The sequence below is a fragment of the Lepidochelys olivacea genome, assembly GCF_965140295.1.
Source record: "Lepidochelys olivacea isolate rLepOli2 genome assembly, chromosome: 4".
Classification (NCBI taxonomy): Eukaryota; Metazoa; Chordata; order Testudines; family Cheloniidae; genus Lepidochelys; species Lepidochelys olivacea.
Genome location: NC_140414.1, coordinates 57,482,703 through 57,493,675, shown reverse-complemented (window position 1 = coordinate 57,493,675; position 10,973 = coordinate 57,482,703). Strand labels below are relative to the sequence as shown.

At 45.1% G+C, this 10,973-nt stretch overlaps 1 long non-coding RNA gene across 1 annotated transcript; it reads left to right on the top strand.

Annotated features, from left to right (window-relative positions):
- The first annotated feature begins 358 nt into the window (after positions 1–358).
- On the top strand, positions 359–4,054 carry LOC311519948. Its single transcript, XR_014711431.1, has 2 exons — positions 359–1,909; positions 2,909–4,054. It is a non-coding gene; the product is annotated as an uncharacterized lncRNA (long non-coding RNA).
- The last annotated feature ends 6,919 nt before the right edge of the window (positions 4,055–10,973 follow it).

Genomic DNA, 10,973 nt, shown 5'->3' with positions numbered 1-10,973 from the left:
CCGCCCGTCGCCCGGTTGCACCTCCTCTCGCCCCTCCCCTTGCCCTCGCCTGCTGGGCGGTCGCGTGGCTTGGGTCGCCTCGGGCCAGCGCGAGCCAGGCCGCGCGCTCTGCCCCCTGGAATAATGCCCCGAGTCGCCAGCTGCGGCTGATCCTGACGGTTACTAAATCACGAACGGAAAACCGCCAGGGCCGTTGGGTTGCCAGCCCCCCAGGATTGCCCTGGCATCTCCAGGAATTATATGTTGAAACCTCCAGGAATACAGCCAACCGAAGTTGGCAACCGCAGCCTCCCCCTCCCCCCATGTGCCACATCGGGGCTCCCATGCAAAGCGGGGCCGAGGAGGTGGGTAGAGCATGAGGTTGTGAAAGTTACCTTCCCCCCTTAAAAATGACAGTATTTTTTTAATATTACATGTCACTGATAATGGCAAGGTAACTTTGAAACATTTCCCCCTGCCTTTGACTACTTTTCATCTGTAATCTGCCCACAGTTTTTTTTTTATAGCTGAAATGATAGCTTTTGTAAAAGATAACATACTCAGAAATTATACATATTCACAGTCACTTTGAAATAATCTCTGCCCCTTTTTAGTCCAGCCTTTAAGAGTTTGCTCTAAGGCCTGATCTACACTACAACGTTAGGCCAACACAAGCTGCCTTGCGTCAACCTAGTTGTGCACTTAAATTTGTCTCCCACCAGTGTAAGTGCCCCGTTACGCCAACATACTACACCACCTCTCCAAGCAGTGGGGAACCAAAGTTTATGAGGTCGACACATCTTGCTTGTAGAGACTGTGTTACCTATGGAGCCTAGCAGTCCTCCAGCAACTCTCCCACAATGCCTTACACTGACCACTCTGGTCACCATTGTGAACTTCACTTGTTAGACCCGCAATAGAGGTCTCCCTATGGGATGGGGAGCAGGCAGATACCGGACAGAGTGTTGGTATGTAATACGCTAAATGCTCTTTATTGATTACAAAACAAACCTTATTCACTCCACATTCATACACCAAACATACTATACCAGAGTCCAAAGGTCAGAATGGTCCCGATGGCCAGTTGAGATTCCTTCCATCCATAGGATCATAAAATGCCAGGAGCTGGCAAAAACCACATCTATATCCACACGGGATAAACTACTCTTATTTGCGGAAGTCATTGGCAATATTTTATAGTCCATTCCATCACGTCATCTGTTCTTTGCCTTTGTTTACTAGGCCTTCTACCCACACAATTCCATAGAGACAATCCTGGGCAGGCTGCCATGATCCAAGTCGTGCCATTTCTTCCAATTCTTATACAATTTTATATCAATCCAGCTGGTGTTGTTTCCTTTTCTGCTGATTCTCTGTATTTTTCTCGAAACATAACAAGATTGTTTTTGCACAGATAGTTCTAAAAGTTCTTGACCTTAAGTTCTTACTTTGGTTGCCAACTTGCAATGCATGTATTCATGTCAAGCATGCTTCATTCATACCAGGCCTCAGTGACCTATAACATATTGCATGGATATGTGAATCACAATGTATATATATATATCTATATATCCCGACACACTGTCCCAGGGTCATGTAGACCAGAAGGTCACTCTCCCCTTTAAAGCCCTACACATTTTTGAAATTCCTTTTCCTGATTTCCCAGTTTGGTGACCACACATAGCAGTTCTCCATTGTTTAGTGCAACTGCCTGGCTAACCATGCCAGCTGCATGCTCCAAATGCACTCTGGCTTGGAATAGACAAGAGATATTGGATCCCCTGGGTCTGTGGGGAGAAGAGGCTGTGGAGGCACAGCTCTGAACCCACTGTACAAATGTCAACAACTACAAGCAGATTGCAAGGAGGATGCAGGAGAAGAGTTACAACTGGGACCTGCAACAGTGCCATGTGAAAGCCAAGGAGCTGTGGTAAGCATACCCTAAGGCCAGAGAGGCCAACAATCAATCTGGTGCTGAGCCACAGAGCTGCTGCTTTTACAATGAGCTGCATGCCATATTTGGTGGAGACCTCACTACAACCCCACATACCACAAGCGATACCTCTGAGGAGCCCAAATCACAGGCCCCCGGCATGAACAGAGTGCAGGAGGAGGTGGATCAGGGAAAGGTGACCGAGGGAGCCAGCTGCGCAGTAAGCCAGGAACTGTTTTTGACTCCAACACAGTCCAGTCAGTCAAGCACAGGGTTAGGGGAAGAAGCCTCCGGTAAGTGTATACATAAATTTTCCTTTAGAGGAATGCCCCGCTTCCAAAGCAGCAGGACACAGGGTTTGACTTTTAATTAATTTACTTGTACTGTAAGAGATAGTGGTACAACCAAGAGAGGTAGAGTTGCTATCTGCTTTTCAGTCCCCTCTAGAATTAGACAGAGGGGCCATGCAGAGCAGTTTGGGTTTGTATATAGGGATGTCCCTTGAATCCTCCTGAGAGATTGCGATGAAAGGTGTGTGGGGATGGCAGCCTTATTTCTTCCTCCATGCTAGGACACTTTCCCACGTCAGTCAGCGTTAATTTCAGCAGGCACTATTGTAGTACGCAGATTAGCAGCATACGGGCCTGTGCAGCTTCAGGATGCCAGCAGCAGCAGTGCTCTCTGTGCCTTTGTTACCCTCAGGGGTGAGATATCAACTAAAATCACCATGCTCTGTGGATAATGATGCCAATATTCGGTGCCACTGCCCTGTGCTACTAGTTTCATTCAACCCAGCCATTCCCTTCTTATTTGCCTAACCCCTGCTGGGCCATACTCACCATGACTTGCCCAGTGCACAAGCGTTCCCAAGCAGAATTGACAAGGAGAACGTAGTACTTAAAACACTAGGAGAGCAACAGGAGTGAGTTCTGCATTCTAAGTTTCGCTTTACATATTGAATATATTGACAGTGGTACCTCTGTGTTTTATCTGCAGCTGCAGCCATTGTGGCCTTGAGGGTCTCCCCGTCTGCACCTGCAGAATGCCCAATCCAGATAAGGCGGAGAAAGAAGAGGACTCAGGAAGATGAAGGTTTCTAACCATCAGAGGAGTGAAGTTTTGGAATAGCCTTCCAAGGGAAGCAGTGGGGGCAAAAGACCTATCTGGCTTTAAGATTAAACTTGATACGTTTATGGAGGAGATGGTATGATGGGATAACATGATTTTGGTAATTAATTGATCTTTAAATATTCATGGTAAATAGGCCCAATGGCCTGTGATGGGATGTTAGATGAGGTGGGATCTGAGTTACTACAGAAAATTCTTTCCTGGGTATCTGGCTGGTGAATCTTGCCCACATGCTCAGGGTTTAGCTGATCGCCATATTTGGGGTCGGGAAGGAATTTTCCTCCAGGGCAGATTGGAAGAGGTCGTGGAGGTTTTTCGCCTTCCTCTGTAGCATGGGGCACGGGTCACTTGCTGGAGGATTCTCTGCTCTTTGAAGTCTTTAAACCACGATTTGAGGACTTCAGTAGCTCAGACATAGGTGAGAGGTTTTTCGCAGGAGTGGGTGGGTGAGATTCTGTGGCCTGCGTTGTGCAGGAGGTAGGACTAGATGATCATAATGGTCCCTTTTGACCTTAGTATCTATGAATCTATGACATGTCCAGTGAGATCCTATGAGCCAGTGCTGCATTGGACTGTGAGCACAGCGCCTGGAGGATGAACATTGAAGACAGCCTGGAAAAGGAAAGAGTAGAGAGGAGAAAGGTGCAGGAAAAGGAGAGGGAGATGCACCTGGACATAATGGGGCTTCTCAGGCAGCAAACACAGATACTGCCGATTCTGGTGAAACTGCAAATTCAACAATACTGGGCTTGCCTCCCTCTGCAGCCCATTGAAAACTTAATTTTGGGACCTCCCTGTACCACCACCAATGTTCCAAGTGGCATCAGGGGCCACTGCACTACCCCCTACTCCACTTCGTGGGACAGTAAAGACAATCACAGCTTCACATACACTGATTTGTGAAAGCCATCGTCGGTGAAGATGTAGCTGAAATGGACGTGAACGTTCTTTCCTCTTCATACAGTCTGTTCTCTTGATTTATTAAGTTTTAAATATATTTGTTTTAAAATGTCATGGTTTCTTTTTTTCTGCACTGAATTCTGTTGCAAAAAACCTGTCTATTATATTAACTCATCTTTATTAGTTTGCAACATCTGCTACTGTGTGCTTAGCAGGTCTGAAAACAACCAATTACTTGTTACTGACAGTGTGACACAACTCATAGGGTAAGCCACAAACAAAATTAATAGATGTATTGACAATGTTATATTCCTATTTGCTCAATAATCATCATACAATTCCTAACAGGCCACAAAAGAGCAGGGCCAGTTAGAACACAGTACAACAAAATGCGTTACTGTGGCTCACTGTTAAAATGATCTTTTAAAGTCTGCCTGAGACATCTAGCTCCAAGTTGAAATCTTCTACTAGACCTTATATCTATATTCAAACGCAGCAGACAACCACTCCACCTCCACCCTGCACCCCAGCAGAAAGGTTTCCCACTTTGCTTAACCTATATTATGCCGAAACACAGCAGGCAGCTATAAGCATTGGCATATTTTTCTCACCAAGATTCAATCTTGTGAGTAAACAATGCCACTGTCCTTTCAATTGACGAAAAGCACATTCAACTGTCATTCTGCACTTGCTGAGCTGGTAGTTGAATTGTTCCTTAGTGCTGTCAAGATGGCCAATGGACAGCTTCATAAGCAAGGAGAGCAATGAGTAGGTTGGGTCTCTCTCCTTGACCAGAAATTCCATCCTGGACCTGAGAAACCCTTGCTGAGTGAACCTGCGAAAATAATTTAGCCTTTCTATACTTCGATGTCCCCACTGGCAAAATAGGAATTAACAATAAATCACTATCTCACAAATTAATTAAGACTAAATTAGGACAGTGAAACTGAGTCTCCCACAAGTGCTTTAACCACTGGACTATTAGCTATTTTGGGGTTGGTGTCTCTCTCTCTCTGCACCCCACTTGGTTTTTGCAAGAGATTTCAAAATGCCTTGTTTGGTCCCAACAGAAAACATTCTGAAATCTTGAAGTTTTGCAGGATGGGAAAGCTATTTCCCATCCAGCCGTACTTATACATTTCAGAATAATTCCTGTCGTGCATATATGAAGCATTACTCAAGCAGAGAGGGTTCACTGACTAATGTGCTGTCCAAAAAGCCATCCCTACTGTGGGGTTGTTGGTGGGGCTTACACTAGACTCAGGTAGAATACACCAAGAAAACCAGACCTGGCCAGCATTTGTACACAGCCCCCGCCATTCAACCATGCAGCAAACCCCACTTTCCTGTAGATCACAGAGGCAGGGAGGGAATATTCCAAAGCTGGTTATTTCAGGAGCGATAGAAGGCACAGACCTCTTCCAAGAAATGCTCGTCTCTAGGAACAGGACACCTGCACTGGTGATTCACGGGAGAGCCCACCCCCTTCAGCAGCCTCCTGGCCACAAGCACCAGAGTCAAACTGACCTCCTTCTGCACAGGGGAAGGAAAGGGGTAATTATTCAGAACTCCTCTACCCACGCAGTTACCTCAGGGAGTGGGACTGAGGCCACTAGTCTCCCTCAGGTGTTACAGTGGCTGGGGAAGGGGGCAGCTGCTGAAGGGCAGGTCAGGGTCGGTGGGTCACTCATCCAGCCCCCAGTGGCGGGTTCCTCCACAGCGTGAGCTGCTCTGCAGAAGCGCTAGCAGCTCCCTCAGCTTCTGCCACAGCTGCATTTGCTGCTGCTACTGTTGTGGCTCGTGGTGCCTGGTGTTCGGCCTGTGGCTCAAGGCGGGCTCCGTGCTGTCATACAGGGGCTGAATCTTGCTGGAGTCCATGGTCAATCCTCAGCCCTCTGGCCACTCCTGGCTCCCCATGGGTGCCCCTTTTGATGCCTCTGCGGAACAGAGTGAGCGCAGCACTCCCCACTGTCACTCAGTGCTCCAGGCACTCCCCTGCCTGCTGGCAGCGCACACCTCTGTGCTGCACACTGCACTGCCTTGGACAGTTCCCCACATCATTCACCCGTAGGGTGACGAGACAGCAAATGTGAAAAATCAGACGAGGTGGGGGTAATAGGAGCCTATATAAGAAAAAGACCCCAAAATCGGGACTGTCCCTATAAAATCGGGACATCTGGTCACCCTATTCACCCGTAAGGCCATCCCTGGTGGTACGAAAGTGGGGGAGGGGCAGGTCCCCCCTCCTGTCCTCTCTAAATGGTGTCCCTGCATAGTCTAAGTAAGGAACAAGTAAGTGCTGAAGAGAGTCCACAGAGATTATTTTTTGGTGCATCTGATAGTGTTATCGTGTGTGTGCCACTCCCTGGTAATGATACATTCTGCTGTTATTTGAACATCTAACTAAATATAATACATCGTTTTCCTTCAAGCTTCTGCTCATTTGTTTTGATCAGTGTAAATTTTTTTTGACAAACCAGTTTGAATTGTTACTTTTGGTTACCTTTCAATTATTTTAGCTGCGTATATTAGGTCACAGGAAATTTTTTTACAACAGGAATTTTTAAATTTAGGGAACAGTAAAATAAATGTAAAGTGAAGTAGCTTAAACTTTAAAAGTCAGATTCTCCTTTGGACTGAGAGCAATGAAGATATCAGCAATAAGAGGAAGCCTGAAATAATTAGGGTTTATTTTTAACAAGAAAATTTTCCCCAATAATTTCATGATTCAGCATTTCTGCTGATACTAGGCAACACGCCTATCAAGTCATATGTAATCAGAACAAGTCTCTCTCAAGCAGGCAACAAGTCTATCTCAGGCTGAAATTCTCCGAGCCCTGAGTTAGCTTTGGGGCAGTCAGTGTGGTATCATGGCATTGCTGACATTTTGTCAACACTGCATTCTTGTGTATGGGCAGAAGGGGGACGGTAGAGCTTGACATTAAAGTCTCACAATGTAGCACTTGAGTGTTCTCCTGTCATCTTCTATAACAAATGAGATAACAAGTTGATTTGTGACAGAGATACATTTAGGCCTAAAATGAGTGACATATCTCATAATGAGATGAGAAACAGGGCATTATCTATTAGCAGATGCTTGAGGCATCCCAGGTCCTCCAGCCTCGGAGGGGGTATTATGTAGACATCATCTACAAACAAACTCCATCTGTAAAAACTGCAAAGAAAATTACCACATGAAGAAGTAAAATATTATTGTGGCAAAGAGGGTAGAGAAATGAAACCATTAAAAAATATCTGACCTACCCTACATAGAATCCTGCACAGGTATTTGGGTAAGATGCTTACACATTAGTTGCCACACTGGCATCTATTGTTTTAAAATCAGCTATTGTTTATGTGGTGGTGAACAACCAGCTCCTCCCCCAGTCATGATCTGATTGGAGAATTCAGATAAGGAGAGTTTGGCTGGACATTGGCTCTCACTGTACAGTTAGCTACCTGGTTGAGGGGGAGTGGTTTTAAATGACGCCTCCCTTCCCCGAGTGACAGACTAAACTCAATGCATTTGGGATAGAGATAAGGTACAAAGACTTACAACTGAGAGAAGCAGTATAGAAAGAGCACTAAGAGAAAGTGAGTTAGGGAACACAAAGGAGGAAATGTTTAGCTGAAGTTCTGAAATTCTGTAGATAAGTTTTGTTGCTGTTTTTATTTTATTTTTATCTTTATTTAATGGTGAATAGGAACAGTGTAGATACTGCAAATAAAAAACATCCTAGGTCTGTCCGTAAAAAGAAAAGGAGTACTTGTGGCATCTTAGAGACTAACAAATTTATTTGAGCATAAGCTTTTGTGAGCTACAGCTTACTTCATCGGATGCATTCAGTGGAAAATACAGTGAGGAGATTTATATACATAGAGAACATGAAACAATGGGTGTTACCATACACACTGTAAGGAGAGTGATCAGGTAAGGTGAGCTATTACCAGCAGGAGAGCGGGGGCGGGGAAAAAACCTTTTGTAGTGATAATCAAGGTGGGCCATTTCCAGCAGTTGACAAGAACATCTGAGGAACAGTAGGGGGTGGGGGTGGGGAATAAACATGGGGAAATAGTTTTACTTTGTGTCATGACTGACACATTTACACAAATGTAAAACTATTTCCCCATGTTTATTCCACCCCCCCACACACACACACACTGTTCCTCAGATGTTCTTGTCAACTGCTGGAAATGGCCCACCTTGATTATCACTACAAAAGGTTCTCCCTTGCCCCCCCTCCTGCTGGTAATAACTCACCTTACCTGATCACTCTCCTTACAGTGTGTATGGTAACACCCATTGTTTCATGTTCTCTATGTATATAAATCTCCCCACTGTATTTTCCACTGAATGCATCTGCTGAAATGAGCTGTAGCTCACAAAAGCTTATGCTCAAATAAATTGGTTAGTCTCTAAGGTGCCACAAGTCCTCCTTTTCTTTTTGCGGATACAGACTAACACGGCTGCTACTCTGAAATAGGTCTGTCTGTGTGTCTCATTTCTCTCACGTTGAAGAATTGATCTTTTCCAGCAATCTGAACTTTTTTTTGACTGTGTGGAAGTCTGGTGAACATTCTCTCCCCCACCCCTTTTAAAATAATAGTTTGCACCAATATAGCACATTTCATCCAAGGATCTAAAAGCCAGTAAGTGTCACAATTCCTTTACATCATACTCAAATGCACAATCTTATTTGCTACCATAGCTAGATTAAGATGTAGTCTGTCCAGATATATGTATTCTGGTAAAGTAGAGAAAGTGTTATTTGAGCATATGTGCACACAGAAAAATATGCAGCCAGAGTGCAGATTGTGCAGTTCCATGTGATTTAGTGAAGTTTGATGATATGTGCTGTCATAAATATAAAGGGAAGGGTAAACCCCTTTGAAATCCCTCCTGGCCAGGGGAAAGCTCCTCTCACCTGTAAAGGGTTAAGAAGCTAAAGGTAACCTCGCTGGCACCTGACCAAAATGACCAATGAGGAGACAAGATACTTTCAAAAGCTGGGAGGAGGGAGAGAAACAAAGGGTCTGGGTCTGTCTGTAGTCGTCTTGGCCAGGGACAGAACAGGAATGGAGTCTTAGAACTTTTAGTAAGTAATCTAGCTAGGTATGTGTTAGATTATGATTTCTTTAAATGGCTGAGAAAAGAATTGTGCTGAATAGAATAACTATTTCTGTCTGTGTATCTTTTTTGTAACTTAAGGTTTTACCTAGAGGGGTTCTCTATGTTTTTGAATCTAATTACCCTGTAAGATATCTACCATCCTGATTTTACAGGGGGGATTTCTTTATTTCTATTTACTTCTATTTTTTATTAAAAGTCTTCTTGTAAAACACTGAATGCTTTTTCATTGTTCTCAGATCCAAGGGTTTGGGTCTGTGGTCACCTATGCAAATTGGTGAGGCTTTTTATCCAACATTTCCCAGGAAAAGGGGGGTGCAAGTGTTGGGAGGATTGTTCATTGTTCTTAAGATCCAAGGGTCTGGGTCTGTAGTCACCTAGGCAAATTGGTGAGGCTTTTTACCAAACCTTGTCCAGGAAGTGGGGTGCAAGGTTTTGGGAAGTATTTTGGGGGGAAGGACGCGTCCAAACAGCTCTTCCCCAGTAACCAGTATTAGTTTGGTGGTGGTAGCGGCCAGTCCAAGGATAACGGGGGTAATATTTTGTACCTTGGGGAAGTTTTGACCTAAGCTGGTAAAGATAAGCTTAGGAGGTTTTTCATGCAGGTCCCCACATCTGTACCCTAGAGTTCAGAGTGGGGGAGGAACCGTGACATGTGCATTACGGCTGATCATATGTTGAAAGCACAAGGGACTTATGTAGAGGAAAGGAGTCTGTGAGCTTGTTTGGGTATTGCGATGTTTGGCTAACAAGGAATGTGAAAGAAGGTTGACTGTTTTGATTTTTAATGATTGCTATGGTGGGATCTGCCCTCGAACACTCTTAACTCTAAGTTAATGTTTTTGAATGGAGGAGAATTGCACAATGGATGTATATCAACACTGACAGTGTTCATAGGGATAGCTATAAACATTAGAGTAAGTTATCCTTCATGTGTTTCACAGTCTCTATTATAGGTCCACTTCCTTTACCAACCCATCACATAGCTGTGCTCCTCTAGCATGTCCCTTCCAGAGCCCCATTACCCTTCCATCTGTTACCTCATGTTCTACATGCATGTACTCAGCCTTTCCCCCTCTATATGTCCCCATGACCACATTGCTACATAACTTCAGAAAGCTGAATGCTGTAGCGGGGAATGGTGGGAAGCAGTGATGTGGTCAAGGGTACATTACTGACCAGGGAGATCTGGGATGTAGATCACAGAGGCAGTGTTACAGGGGAGAAAGGAGGATTGGGCTCTGTGGGAACCTGGGTGGGAGAAGTGAAATCTCGTCCCATGGTTCATCAGAGCAGCTGCAGATAAACCACCAGATATTCATCAGGGATCCTCTCTGCTCTGCTTATCCCAGCTTTTGACTGAAGCCTCACTTTTTCTTCCATGTTACTTCCCTTCACATTCCCACATGCTATTTCCCTGCTAAATTTCTCTCTCCCTCCCACACCTGCCCACAGAGTTGCACTTTCTTGAATGGGGATGGATGGAGATCAGGAATGCATGAAGGGGAAGGGAGCTAAAGTTTGGAGATCCAGAGCTCTGCATGTGGGGTCAGGGGGAGCTGACTTCCTGTGCACCAAGGAGTCTGTAGCAATGCTACTGCTTTGCATCCCCACTGAACAGAAGCAGCCGCAATATAGGGCACCCTTGCTATGCCACTGGCACTGATGCTCAGCTACCTCACTGCTGTTGCCTCCATGATTGTGAGGAGTCCCAAGGGGTACCTGTGGTAGCAGCTACCTCTTGATCCTGAGCCTGGCCACTTTTCAGTCTTGTAATGCTTGTAGCTTTTAAACATGGCAGCTGGGTTTTCACATGAGGGCTGAGCCAACCATATCACTCTGTAGACCACTGAAAGAATCTCCATGGATCAGTTTGAGAAGCTCTGATCTGGAGCCCTGATTACC